Source organism: Lampetra fluviatilis, chromosome 57 (genome assembly GCF_964198595.1).
Source record: "Lampetra fluviatilis chromosome 57, kcLamFluv1.1, whole genome shotgun sequence".
Classification (NCBI taxonomy): Eukaryota; Metazoa; Chordata; class Hyperoartia; order Petromyzontiformes; family Petromyzontidae; genus Lampetra; species Lampetra fluviatilis.
This window is the reverse complement of record NC_136331.1, coordinates 6,358,808-6,371,428: the sequence shown is the minus strand read 5'-3', so window position 1 is coordinate 6,371,428 and position 12,621 is coordinate 6,358,808.

Sequence of the window (12,621 nt, the reverse complement as noted above, 5' to 3'; positions counted from 1 at the left end):
TTGTATGGTTTTTTCTTTCGCACCGTATGTAGCCAAGCGTGCTAATCGGAGGTCCGATTAAACTCGGCCTACGGAGGAGGGGGGGCGATGTTGCTCTGCGGTTTTACGCCATCGGGAGAACTTGCGCGAGAGTCGTTTTCAAATGACAACTTGTCGGCACGCAACGGACTACTCCTTCCGATATTACTGGTCGGCTACGTACGGTGCGAAAGAAGTTCAACACATACTCTTTCTTTTGAATTACGTCCCAGGGTCGTCGACAATTCACTGCAAAGCGGACGACGCGTAGTATTTTATGGTTGACGCGCCCGCATCGGTATTAACCAGGGCATTAACCAGGGCAGCCGCTGGGCTAGAATCGCAAAACCTCGGCGGCGAGGCCATGTGACCGCCGCCCCCTACGTCACGATCAGGCGGTGTCATTGTGACGCTCCAGTGACGTCATGCGTACGTTTTACAATGCTATCAAGATAGTGCGGTCGCTGCTGTGCCAAGCTAGAGTCTGACACCCCCCCCCCCCCCCCATTGATTTAAAAGGGTTTTTTTGCTCATTCAGGAAAGTTTCAAATTGTCGGGACAGTGACGCGCAGCCAACGTAATTTACTGCCCACTTTGTCGTCAATCCACTGCTGGATGAAGGTCTCCCCCACACCCTCCTCCCCCCACACCGTAACGATCACGCGAGGGGGTTGTTTGACCATACTTCGCCACGGTGGACGGCGCGGGTCGGCGACAAGTGGCGAGAGAATCTGCTTGGGTGCACGTTCACGAAACTTAAAATCCGTTTTTTAGTGTTTTGTTTTGCATCTTCTGCTAATCCCCCCCCCCCCCCCGCCCGCCCTGTCACAACCCCGCGGCTTACACGTGGAGTTTATTTTTTAATGAAGAACAGGCTGCGAAACGCTGACAGCAAGACTTCTCTCTGCCGCAGATTCCGTCGGCAAATGCACAAAGGTGTGCTGCGGGGCGTTGCCGCGATGTCGCCAAGAGGACTACTTTTATTATGACGATGATGATGATGGTTATTTTAATAAACAAGCTGGCGAAGCCAGGCACCCGAGCGAGAGCGTCTCGTTTCGTTCGGGCAAGTTGCTTCCTCGACGACGGCTTTTTTTTTTCCCGCGGGACAACGTCACGTTGGGGTGCGCGCGATGGCGAGCTGTGGTACGATTCGTAATAAGTTTATTAACATATCTAGCTTGTATAACGTGCAATTCTGCGATGGAAAAGTTGGTCGTGCCTGTTTACGCTAAATATGATTCTGTTCTATTTCGATTTAAAGCTTCCGCGACTGCAGGGATTCATCTTCTTGGTTCTTTCGGTAAAGTCACGTAGAATGGAAATACTAAAATAATAAAAATAAAACGTCATAAAATTATTCTCACGACGTTTCGGCCACAACGCAAGCAGCCGTCCTCAGGTGAAGAGCAGGTCTGTCGAGAAGACAGAGTCTTATAATGTTTTATTTTTATTATTTTATTATTTCCATTCTACGTGACTTTACTGAAAGAACCAAGAAGATGATTCAGTTCTATTTTGGGTTCCTATTCAACTGTGAGAAGTGACCAGGTAGCTCAGAGGTCAGAGGGCTGCGCTGAGAGTCCTGGGTTTAAAAAACACCGGGTTACAGCTGCGTCCTGGGTTTAAAAAACACCGGGTTACTGCTTTGTCCTGGATTTAAAAAACACCGGGTTACAGCTGCGTCCTGGGTTTACTTTGTTGCCCCCCCCCCCGCACCTCCGATTAGCACGGTTGGCTACGTACGGTGCGAAAAAAGTTCAACATACGATGCATTAAACCTGGTTCTCAAGTCCAGTGAGTGGATGGTCTCAGCCCGGTCTCCAATGGCTGCACAATAAAAGCATTAAATGTGGTTGTTGTATTTAATTTGCCGCGCCGAGAAAACATTTTGGTTTTAGCTGTCGTGCCACGAACGTGACTCTCGTACCTGAGCGGGGCGGGGGGGGGGGGTAGGAGTTGTGTTGCCTCTGTACTGTGGGAACCCAGAGCTCTCTCACTTGAAAGGAATCTCAGATGTAGCTCTCTATCTGCCCCCCGGCCTCAGCAAACACGCACCTAACCCAGGCACAACACTCTCCTGGGCCAAGAAGCCGCTACAAGGTGATGTGTAGCGTATACAGGCGCGGCTAACTTTTCAATCGCAGAAATGTACATTATATAAGCGGAGTACACCGTGTGCTCGACAAGACATTGTGTCCTGTTGGGGCAAGTGCCACACTGCACCAGGTTCCCATTTGAGGCCGAGTCTACCTAGGGAGAGGCCCAGGGTGGGTTCAGATAATCGTCACTGGTGTTGGTGACCGTGAGCGGGAATCGAACTTGGGTGGCCGGGTTCGCAGCGCAGTGCACTAACCACCGCGCCGCCGATGCACACAATACTCTACAAAGACAAAGATCCCCCGTGTATCCTTAACAGACTGTTGGGGCAAGTGCTGTTTGCGAGCGCCTATGAAGGCCGGCACTGCACACGAGTGGTGGGTGGTCAGTACCACGCCTGACCGCCTTTGTCTCCCTCGTTGGCGATGTGTACACACCGCACCAGGTACTCATTTGAGGCTTATCAACCTAAGGGAGGCCCGGGACCAGCTCAGATAATCATCACTGGTATTGGAACGTCGGCGAAGAATCGAACTCGGCCCACTGGGTTCGTAGCGCAGCCAACAGCGACACCACCGCTCCCCGCACACAACACGAAACGATGATGGACCGTTGCCGTGGAGAATGTTAAGCAACTAAAATAATTGGGGCAAACATTTAATAATTATAAGAATAACAATAATGATCATTCATCTTGGAACGCGCTGGCACCGGTATTCGCTCGCTCTCACGGAGAGAGAAAGAGGGAGCGGCTTGGAGTGACTGATAAGCTGAGAAGGTTGCAGGCCCAGGGGATGGGGATGTGGAGGGTGCTTACTCTTAGTTCTTTCGGTAAAGTCACGTAGGTAAAAAATTAAATGAAAATTAATAAAAATAAAATATTTTTTTATTGTTATTTATATTATATTAAAAATGAAATAAAATTTAATAAAAATAAAATGTTTTTATTGTTATTTATATTATTGTTATACATTTTAATTTCATTTTTTACCCACGTGACTTTACCGAAAGAACTAAGAGTATGAATCCTTGCAGTCACGAAAGCTTCAAATCTAGAATGTGGAGGGTGCTTTAAAAAATGTTAACACTTATATGGGACTATCGTTTTAAACGGGAAAAGAACGCATTTATCACTGTAATATGATAACAAGCGTATGCTAATAGCTTCAAAGCGTATCCACTTGTTCGCCATCATTGTCAACGCGTGCCTGGAATCTTCTCCAGGTGGTCTCTAGAGCCCGGGGGCACATCTCTCGTGGTATTGTTGCAAAATTCTCAGAATTGTTACAATTTAATTGAAGCACGCTGTACATCTACGGGACATTTTTTTCTGCCAGTATGAAAGCAGGAAAAATATGAAAAGCTTTCGCCCTTTCAAGGCCATAAAGAAGGCTGCCGTCTCTAGTGTAGACCCATCGATTTCAAATGCAATGCGTATATTATGATTCAGCGCGTGTTTCTATGTATGTTTTGCCACAAGTACGTGCGGTTAATGCAGACTTGATGCCTTGCAAAAGGTATCTTATTTGGTGTTTGAACATCTCAACTTCACCTTTTCTTCTTCTTGGTTCTTTCGGTAAAGTCACGTAGAATGGAAATAATAAAATAATAAAAATAAAACATAATAAAATAATTATCAGACTCTGTCTTCTCGAAAGACCTGCTCTCCACCTGAGGACGGCTGCTTGCGTTGTGGCCGAAACGTCGTGAGAATTATTTTATTATGTTTTATTTTTATTTTTTTATTTTTTCCATTCTACGTGACTTTACCGAAAGAACCAAGAAGATGAATCCCTGCAGTCACGAAAGCTTTAAATCGAAACCACCTTTTCTTTTCTTCCCAGAAAGGATACCCTTCCCCCCCCCCCCCATGATGCGTGTATGTAGAACGTCTTTTGCACCGTACGTAGCCAACAGTGCTAATGGGCTTCAATGTAACATCGACCCAAACATCCGAATGCTGGTGACGGGTCCAGGAATGCTGCGATAAACGCTGTGCAGTCAACGAAACAAGGGCAAGAGCCATCCACGTGAGCTCTGTCTGAACGGAGATGTGGGGAAAACAAAATAAAACCGCACAAAAAAGCTAATACTTTTTTTTAAATCTCGATGGAAACGATATAAAGTCAATAACACAGTCGACTTTAACCACACGCTCTTACCGCACCGTAAAGTTCACGACTAAACGCCAACAATAATCTAAAAGTGGAAAATGCTGGCGGCAGGGATGTCTGCGATGATTTGTGAATCCGTGACGAGGGCATGAGCAGGCTTGTCGCGGGCACGTGGAGTTCCTCCCTATTGGGCTTATTCTATTCACCCAGGCCTCGGCAAGGTAAGGTAATTGTACCCTTTTTACCGGGTAAAAGGGTAAAGGTAAAGGGGTCGACATGCCAAGGGGTAAGGGTAAAGGGTAGGGTAAAAGGTAGGCTCGTTGCTTTTTACCTTTTACCTTACCTGCTAGCTAAAGGGTACAAGGTAGGGTAGAGTGATTGTATTGTGGTAAGGTAAAGGGTAGGGTAAAGGTAGGCTCGTTGCTTTTTACCTTTTACCTTACCTGCTAAAGCGTAAAAGGTAGGGTAGAGTGATTGTATTGTGGTAAGGTAAAAGGTAGGGTAAAGGTAGGCTCGTTGTTTTTACACTTTTACCTTACCTTGCCGAGGCCTACATTCACTGCAGCGCGTTGCGTTTTCACACAAGCAGTGGGCGGGCATCACCTTGCTAATGCGTAAAATAATAATATATATAACTTTAAAAACAAACGTTTTACATTTTACCAGGTGAGGCCCACTGAGCTGCATTGCTATTTTCGGAGCCAACATGGCTATCGCATTCTAGATTTGAAGCTTTCGTGACTGCAAGGATTCATACTCTTAGGTTGTTTCGGTAAAGTCACGTAGGTAAAAAAGAAAATTAAAATGAATGAAAGTAAAATAAAAAAAATCACGACGTTTCGGAGGCAACACAAGCTTCCGTCTTCAGGTGGAACCGTCACAGCACGATTGTTGTATCAAGTTTACTTGATTCAGACCTTAATGGTCACTCCAAAACGTCGTGATTTTTTATTTTACTTTTATTAAATTTATTTTTTACCTGGCTATCACAATTGATAGCTCAAGGAAGCGGCTTATCATCGTGTGGAAATGTATAGCAGCCAAATACTAGAAACGCATGCCGATTCTAAATGTGGGGGGAAAAACCGGAGGACCCGGAGAAAAATCCACGTGACCGTGGGAAGAACATGCAAACTCCAAATACCATAACTGTCAACCCCTGATCAGTTCCTACAATATTACAGACCGATTCAGACCATATTGGTCACCCCGTGCCCTTCATTATTGACAACTTGCAGCTCAGCACACGGCAGATGCCTGCGCAGCGCGACTCACGACCTCCTCTTGATACCAAGATCCAGGATGGTCATCGTGTCTATGCGCCGCTTTTCGGTGGCAGCCCAAACAGTCTGGAACGCCATCATCCCTCTGCACATTCGCAGCATCATCTCAATCGCCTCCTTCAAGAGAGACTTAAAAACGCACCTCTACAATCATGCTATCGAGCGACTCTGAGCTTGGCTCCGCGCCTCTGAGTTGCGGCCACTACGTCTGCAAATTTGCGCGTGTTACAAATTGAACTATTATTATTATAAATCTCAACGTCCATCCTACAAAGTCACATTACACAGGTGGTGCATCAGCCAGTCATCTCCGTCATCTCGGTCAGTCGACCCGTGGCACCTGGGTCTGCCCCGTGATCTGCCAGCGGGCGTTCGACTCTTCACGTGGCCTCAAGGTGCACATGGCCTGGCACAAGCGTCGTGGTGACGTCACCGCCACTTAGTGGCGAATGGCAGCTGTTGTTGTTGTATATGTGTGTACGTGTGTGTGTGTACGTGTGCGTAGCGTGAGGAGTGGTAGTGTAGCGGTTAGCGCACTGCACTATGAACCCGAATTCTCAACGATAAACTCAACTATGTTTATGTTACCAGGTAAGGGCCACTGAGCTCAATAGCTCGTTTTCAGAAGCGACTTGGCCACAAATGAGAGCTCTACGAAGTGGCCAAATACTCAAAAACGCGTGATGTTGATTATAAATGTGGAGGGAAGAACCGGAGGACCCAGAGAAAAATCCACGCGACCACGGGGAGAGAGAGAGACACACAAACTCCACATATACAGCAGCAGGCGTCAGGGTCGAGATCGAACCCACGACCTCCTGCGTGCCAGGCGAGGTAGTTAACATCTCCTAGCCACCAAGGCGCCCTAATTCGATTCCCGCTCACGGCCAACACCAGTGACGATTATCTGAACCGGTGATGGGCCGCCCCCTAGCTCAAATGAGTACCTGGTGCGGTGCGTGAAAAACATCTTCACTGAGGAGACAAAGGCGGCCGGTGGGCGTGGTATTGGCCACCCACCCCCTCGTGTGCCGTTCCGGTCTGACAGCACTTGCCCCAACAGTTTGATGAAGTTTATACGGGGGATCTTTGTCTTTGTGCATGTCCAATAACCACGTCCATGCCAAACGGGTGCGTGCGCGTCTCTTGTTGACACACGCAGCTTCCACTTCCATTGCTGGGCCTGCCAAGGTGGGCGTACGGTCAAAGTGCACGTTGAAAGCAAATCTTGCTAGAAGGAGTTCCTGCCCGGGCGAGTCTTGAACGTTGTCTTCGTGACGGCTATCCGCAACCACAGTGCGTCTCACGCGTCTGGGAACCCCTCCGTAGGACCCGCCCGTCCCCCCCGGGACCCATTGCCGGACTAAGCTAGTGCGGGCTTGTAGCATATGTTGTTATAAAGGGGCCCAAAATAAAATATTAAAACACGTAATTTTTCACTTGCATAGTAAAGTAATTGTATTTTGTCATTTGCTATGCAGACAGATTATACGACAAATCGCTAACCTTAAACATCCATATTCTTAGGTTTTTTCGGTAAAGTCACGTAGGTAAAAAATTAAAATTAATGAAAGTAAAATAAAAAAATAAAATAAAAATCACGACGTTTCGGAGGCAACACAAGCTTCGTGATTTTATTTTTATTTTACTTTTATTAATTTTAATTTTATTTTTTTACCTACGTGACTTTACCGAAAAAACCTAAGCATATGAATCCTTGCAGTCACGAAAGCTTCAAATCTAGACTTAAACATCCAGTCGTTCATACAAGTTGAAGGCGGTATAGTGCTATAGTAATAGAGCAAGTGCAGAATCACTGAATTGCAATTGATAGCTTGAAAGCGTTTAGCGTGGGGTCCTTGAAAGTGCGGGGCCCGTAGCATCATCTGTAGCTACTTGTGCTACGAGGATCATCCTGCCCTGCCGGGAACTCTTCTATCCCTACCCTTCATTCTCTTCCCACAATCCTTTCTGGAACGTTCCATGGACTCTCGTCAAGGGGCCATACACCATCATCACGCGAGCTCCGGACATCCTCGCAGTAGCAGGAGCAGCAGAAGCAGCAGCAGCAGAAGCAGCAGAAGCAGCAGCAAAAGCAGCAGCAGCAGAAGCAGCAGCAGCAGAAGCAGCAGCAGAAGCAGCAGCAACAGAAGCAGCAGAAGCAGCAGCAAAAGCAGCAGCAGCAGCAGAAGCAGCAGCAGAAGCAGCAGCAGAAGCAGCAGCAGCAGCAGAAGCAGCAGCAGCAGAAGCAGCAGCAGCAGAAGCAGCAGCAGCAGAAGCAGCAGCAGCAGCAGCGGCTTTTGGCTCAGCCATCTGCAAGACTTTGAAGTTTTTCCTGGATTTTTCATTTTGCGCATAGTCACTTTAAGATGTTTTCTTGTTCGTGTTTTTTGTTTGTTGCGGTTGCACCCGATTCAAGAGCCGAATGGCTCACAGGGCTTTACAAAATCAATGAAAACTGAAATAAAACTGAGAAAATCATCGTGTTGCGCTTTCAGATGCGCTTCTGCGACCGTTTGAAAAGCTCTTCCTTCCGATATTAGGACGCCACTCGGAGCTATGCACTTTTAAATCATGTAGATTCACAAACTAATTTCTTTAGAACTGATTTTTGTGTTTAGTTTGTTGGCCTTTTCCGGCACCTCCGATTAGCACGGTTGGTTACGTAGAGTGCGAAAGAAGTTCAACACACATACTGCCCATAGACCAGGGGTGGGGAACGTCCGGCCCGCGGGCCCTATAAGGCCGGCGAAATCATTTGGGTCTGGCCCTGCCAAGGCAACCGCAGGCGGGACTCGAAATTCAATAAATCTAGGAGCAAACCTGGAAAAGCAGTTGCGAGTAGCAGCAACATCATCAATACCAGCGAACATCACACGCCTCGCCCAAAGAGAAGCAGTTCCAGCCATCGCATTAGGGGTGAGTTAATGAAATGTTTGACCAAATATAACAGGCAAATTTTTAAGTTTATCATTTTGTATCGGCCCACGAATGATGTTATAAAGATCCAAATGGCCCTTGGCAGAAAAAAGGTTCCCCACCCCTGGTTTATTTGGAGGTTTTAATCCTTTCTGGCAAATAAAACCGGACGTGTTTAGACGGTCACACACCAAATAGGTACCTTTTGCAAGGAAATAAAGTACTGCGTTAAACAGGCACTGTTATTTGTGGTAGGTAACCTTTCAAAAAAACATGCTCTGATAATCATGTGAAGCATTGCCTTTACATTCTTAAAGAAAGCTGTCTCTGGTGCCAATCAGAGGTGTGAGTGCAGTGTGTGTGTTGAACTTCTTTCGCGCCGTACGTAGCCAACCACGCTAATCGTCGGAGCATGCTTCAATGCAATATCGACCAAAGCAATCCGAATGCAGGTTTACAGATAAAGAAACGCTGTGGTAAACGCTGTGCAGTCTATGAAAGAGGGGCAAAAGGTCCCATCCACAAACCTGTCAACTCCTTATCAGTTAAATTTCGATTTAAAGCTTTCGTGACTGCAGGGATTCATCTTCTTGGTTCTTTCGGTAAAGTCACGTAGAATGGAAATAATAAAATAATAAAAATAAAACATTATAAAATAATTCTCACGACAGGTCTGTCGACTCTGTCTTATCGACAGACCTGTTCTTCACCTGAGGACGGCTGCTTGCGTTGTGGCCGAAACGTCGTGAGAATTATTTTATAATGTTTTATTTTTATTATTTTATTATTTCCATTCTACGTGACTTTACCGAAAGAACTAGATGAAACCCTTATCAGTTATTACAGTTATTAGAGACCAATTCAAACCTTAGCAGTCACCCCGTGCCCCTTTTAAATCTCAACGTTCATCCTACAAATTCCCATCACAAAGGAGAAAACACAAACAAATTGTCAAAACATGTTTTTGCCCAGATTGAAACGGCTTTTCGCTGTATGGCCCTGAAAAACTCAATCCCCCCTGTACAAGAACACGAGGTTTAAACCGTGCGGGTTGACAGCTTTGTCATTCACGTGAGTTCTGTCAACTCGCTCTTTGGCCGGCCGCCCAACATTCATGGCCCAATAATGGCTTGGCACGCCGCGTCTGCAAACAAAGGCTAAGATCCCCCCCCCCCCCCGCGTTAGCCTTGAACAGGCACCCAGGCAGGCCGGCACGACACACCGAGCGGGGTGGTGTGGCCAGGCACCACGCCAAGCTGTCTCTGTTTACACACCGCAGCAAGTATTCAATTTGACGCTGAGTCGACCTAGGGGATCAGAATCAGAATATTTATTTATGCTGTTGGAATCCGATGAGATGTGAAGCTCTTTTTCACAGATGTCCACGATTTGTTTACCTTCCCCATACTTCCCACTCCTCTCGTGGTTTGCGTTGTTGTTGTTGTCGTTGTTCTATCGTGCGAGCTGAAGGCAATAACGGGCCGTTTAGTGGGAGTGCACAGAAGCTTAAACACATTCCTGCGGAGGTAGCTGGTAGGAACGTTGGGTTGCTCGGTCAATGGCCAGGGTCAACGGCGGCGTGGTGTATTCCGCAAATATGGCCGACTGTGAGGGTGGGCACAAGCCGGCGTGAGTAGGTTAAACGTTGAGTTTTATAAGGGCACCACGGGGTGACCAGCCCCTCCCCACCCAGCCCCAACCAGCCCCTCCCCACCCTCTCCACCCAGCCCCTCCCTGCACGCTGGACGGACGGACACAATAATCCCCTGTGGGCTGGTGTAACCAGGAGGTTCCTACCAGTAAAACCCCGTCCATTGTAACATTTTGAAGGCACCCTGTGTTTGCGTGTCGTTTTTTTAAAATTCCTTAATCTGTTTCTAGAGCAATAAAAAACCCCAATACAAGCTGCCGGTCGTTGGTACGTCCGTGAAATATTACACGCGCCATGAATACCATCTTTATTATTACTGCTACCATTATCGTAAAACGTGGATGAGTTGGCACAGTGGGGGGTACAGCTGGTAGTGCATCTACGGATCTACCGGTCATCTCAGTCAGCCAACCCATGGCACCTGTCGGGTCTGTCCCGAGTCCTCCTGCACCTAGCCTGGCACAGTGGGGGTTAAGGCTGGTAGTGCATCTACGGATCTACCGGTCATCTCAGTCAGCCAACCCATGGCACCTGTCGGGTCTGTCCCGAGTCCTCCTGCACCTAGCCTGGCACAGTTGGGGGTACAGCTGGTAGTGCATCTACGGATCTACCGGTCATCTCAGTCAGCCAACCCATGGCACCTGTCGGGTCTGTCTCGAGTCTCCTGTCGACGAGCCTTCGACACTTCACGTGGCCTGCTTGGAAGTGCACCTGGCCTGGCACAGTCGCCGTGGTGACGTCACAGTCACCTAGTGGCGAATGGCGGGGGTATTGGTGGAGGAGAGGGCGTGTGGGCACGAGTTACGGGGGGACATCTCTCACGCGACCTCCCCCCTCCACCACCTCCACCCCCTCCACTCTCCCCACCCCCTCCACTCCCTCCACTCCCTCACCCCCTCCACTCCCTCCACCCTCCCCACCCCCTCCACCCCCCACCACTCCCTCCACCCTCCCCACTCCCTTCACCCCCCACCCCCTCTCCCCTCCACCCCCTCCACTCCCTCCACCCCCCACCCCCTCCACCTCCACCCCCCACCCCCTCCACTCCTTCCACCCCCTCCACTCCCTCCACCCCCCTCCACCACCTCCACCCCCTCCACCCCCCCCACCCCCTCCACCCCCTCCACCCTCCCCACTCCCTCCACCCCCCCACTCCCTCCACCCACCACCTCAACCCCCCACCCCCTCCACCCCCCCCACCCCCCTCCACCCCCCCACCCTCTCCCCCACCCCTCCCCCCCACCCCCTCCCCCACCCCTCCACTCCCTCATCCCTCCATCCCCTCCCCCACCCCTCCAATCCCCCCCCCTCCACTCCCCCCCACCCCACCCCTCTACTCCCCCCCACCCCCTCCCCCACCCCTCCACTCCTCCCACTCCCCCCCCACCCCCTCCCCCACCCCCTCCCCCACCCCTCCCCCCACCCCCTCCCCCACCCCCTCCCCCACCCCTCCCCCCACCCCCTCCCCCACCCCCTCCCCCACCCCCTCCCCCACCCCTCCACTCCCCCCCACCCCCTCCCCCACCCCACCCCTCCACTCCCTCCCCCCGTCGCTCCATCCACACAGCTCTGCTGGCAGAGGAGGCCGCTCAGCCTCGACCAACTCCAGAATGAGAATATGTATTTGTGCTGCAGGAGGAATCCGAAGAGCTGTAAAGCTCTTTCTCGCAAGATTTCCAGTAAGGGGCACGGCGTAAGAACGTTACAACAACAACAAACACGATCGGAGTGCAAAGTACAAGAAAGGTAAACAAATCACCCAAACACAAACAAACACAACACTCAACCATCTCCATCGTACCAGGCAAAGCCCACTGAGACATTCACTTATTTTTCAGAAGCGACCTGCCCACAAATGATAGCTCAACAAAGTGTGCCCCAATCATTTGGATATTTATAGCAGCAGAATAATCTAAATAATAATCAATGCGTGTGAGCCACCACACGATAGTGCTTCCGCATATAAATAGTAATACCGGTAGGAACCTCCTGGTTACATCAGCTCACAGGGGGTTATTGTGTCCGTCCGTCCGTCATGCAGGGAGGGGCTGGGTGGGGCTGGGTGGGTCACATGACAAAGATGTGACGTCACAGCTCACTTGCCGTACAAAAAATATATGCATTATTGAGCTCCCGCACCCAAAAAAAAACACAAAAGTGTCTTTTAATAATATTTTGCATGGTGTACAGTCTGGAAAGTACCCACATTGCAAATTTCAAGTTTGTTGCATGTCGGGAAGTACGCTAAACATTTTGAACAGACACACATTCACAACTTTGCCTTTTATATATATGGAGATGTAACTGAGTTAGTAACTTTATGCCCGCTCCATCGCCCGCCCCTCTTGTGAATGTTTCGTGCCTTGGTTGGGGAGTTAGTGATTGTGGTCTGGCAAATGTAGGAGACCTCATGGACTCAGTTATTTGTTTGCTCTTTGCGTTGGTGCCATTCCTGAATTTGTTTATTCATTTTGGATTTTTCTTGGTAGTAGTGGGGTTTTCATTAACTTAGTTGTATGGTTTTGATTCGCTTGGT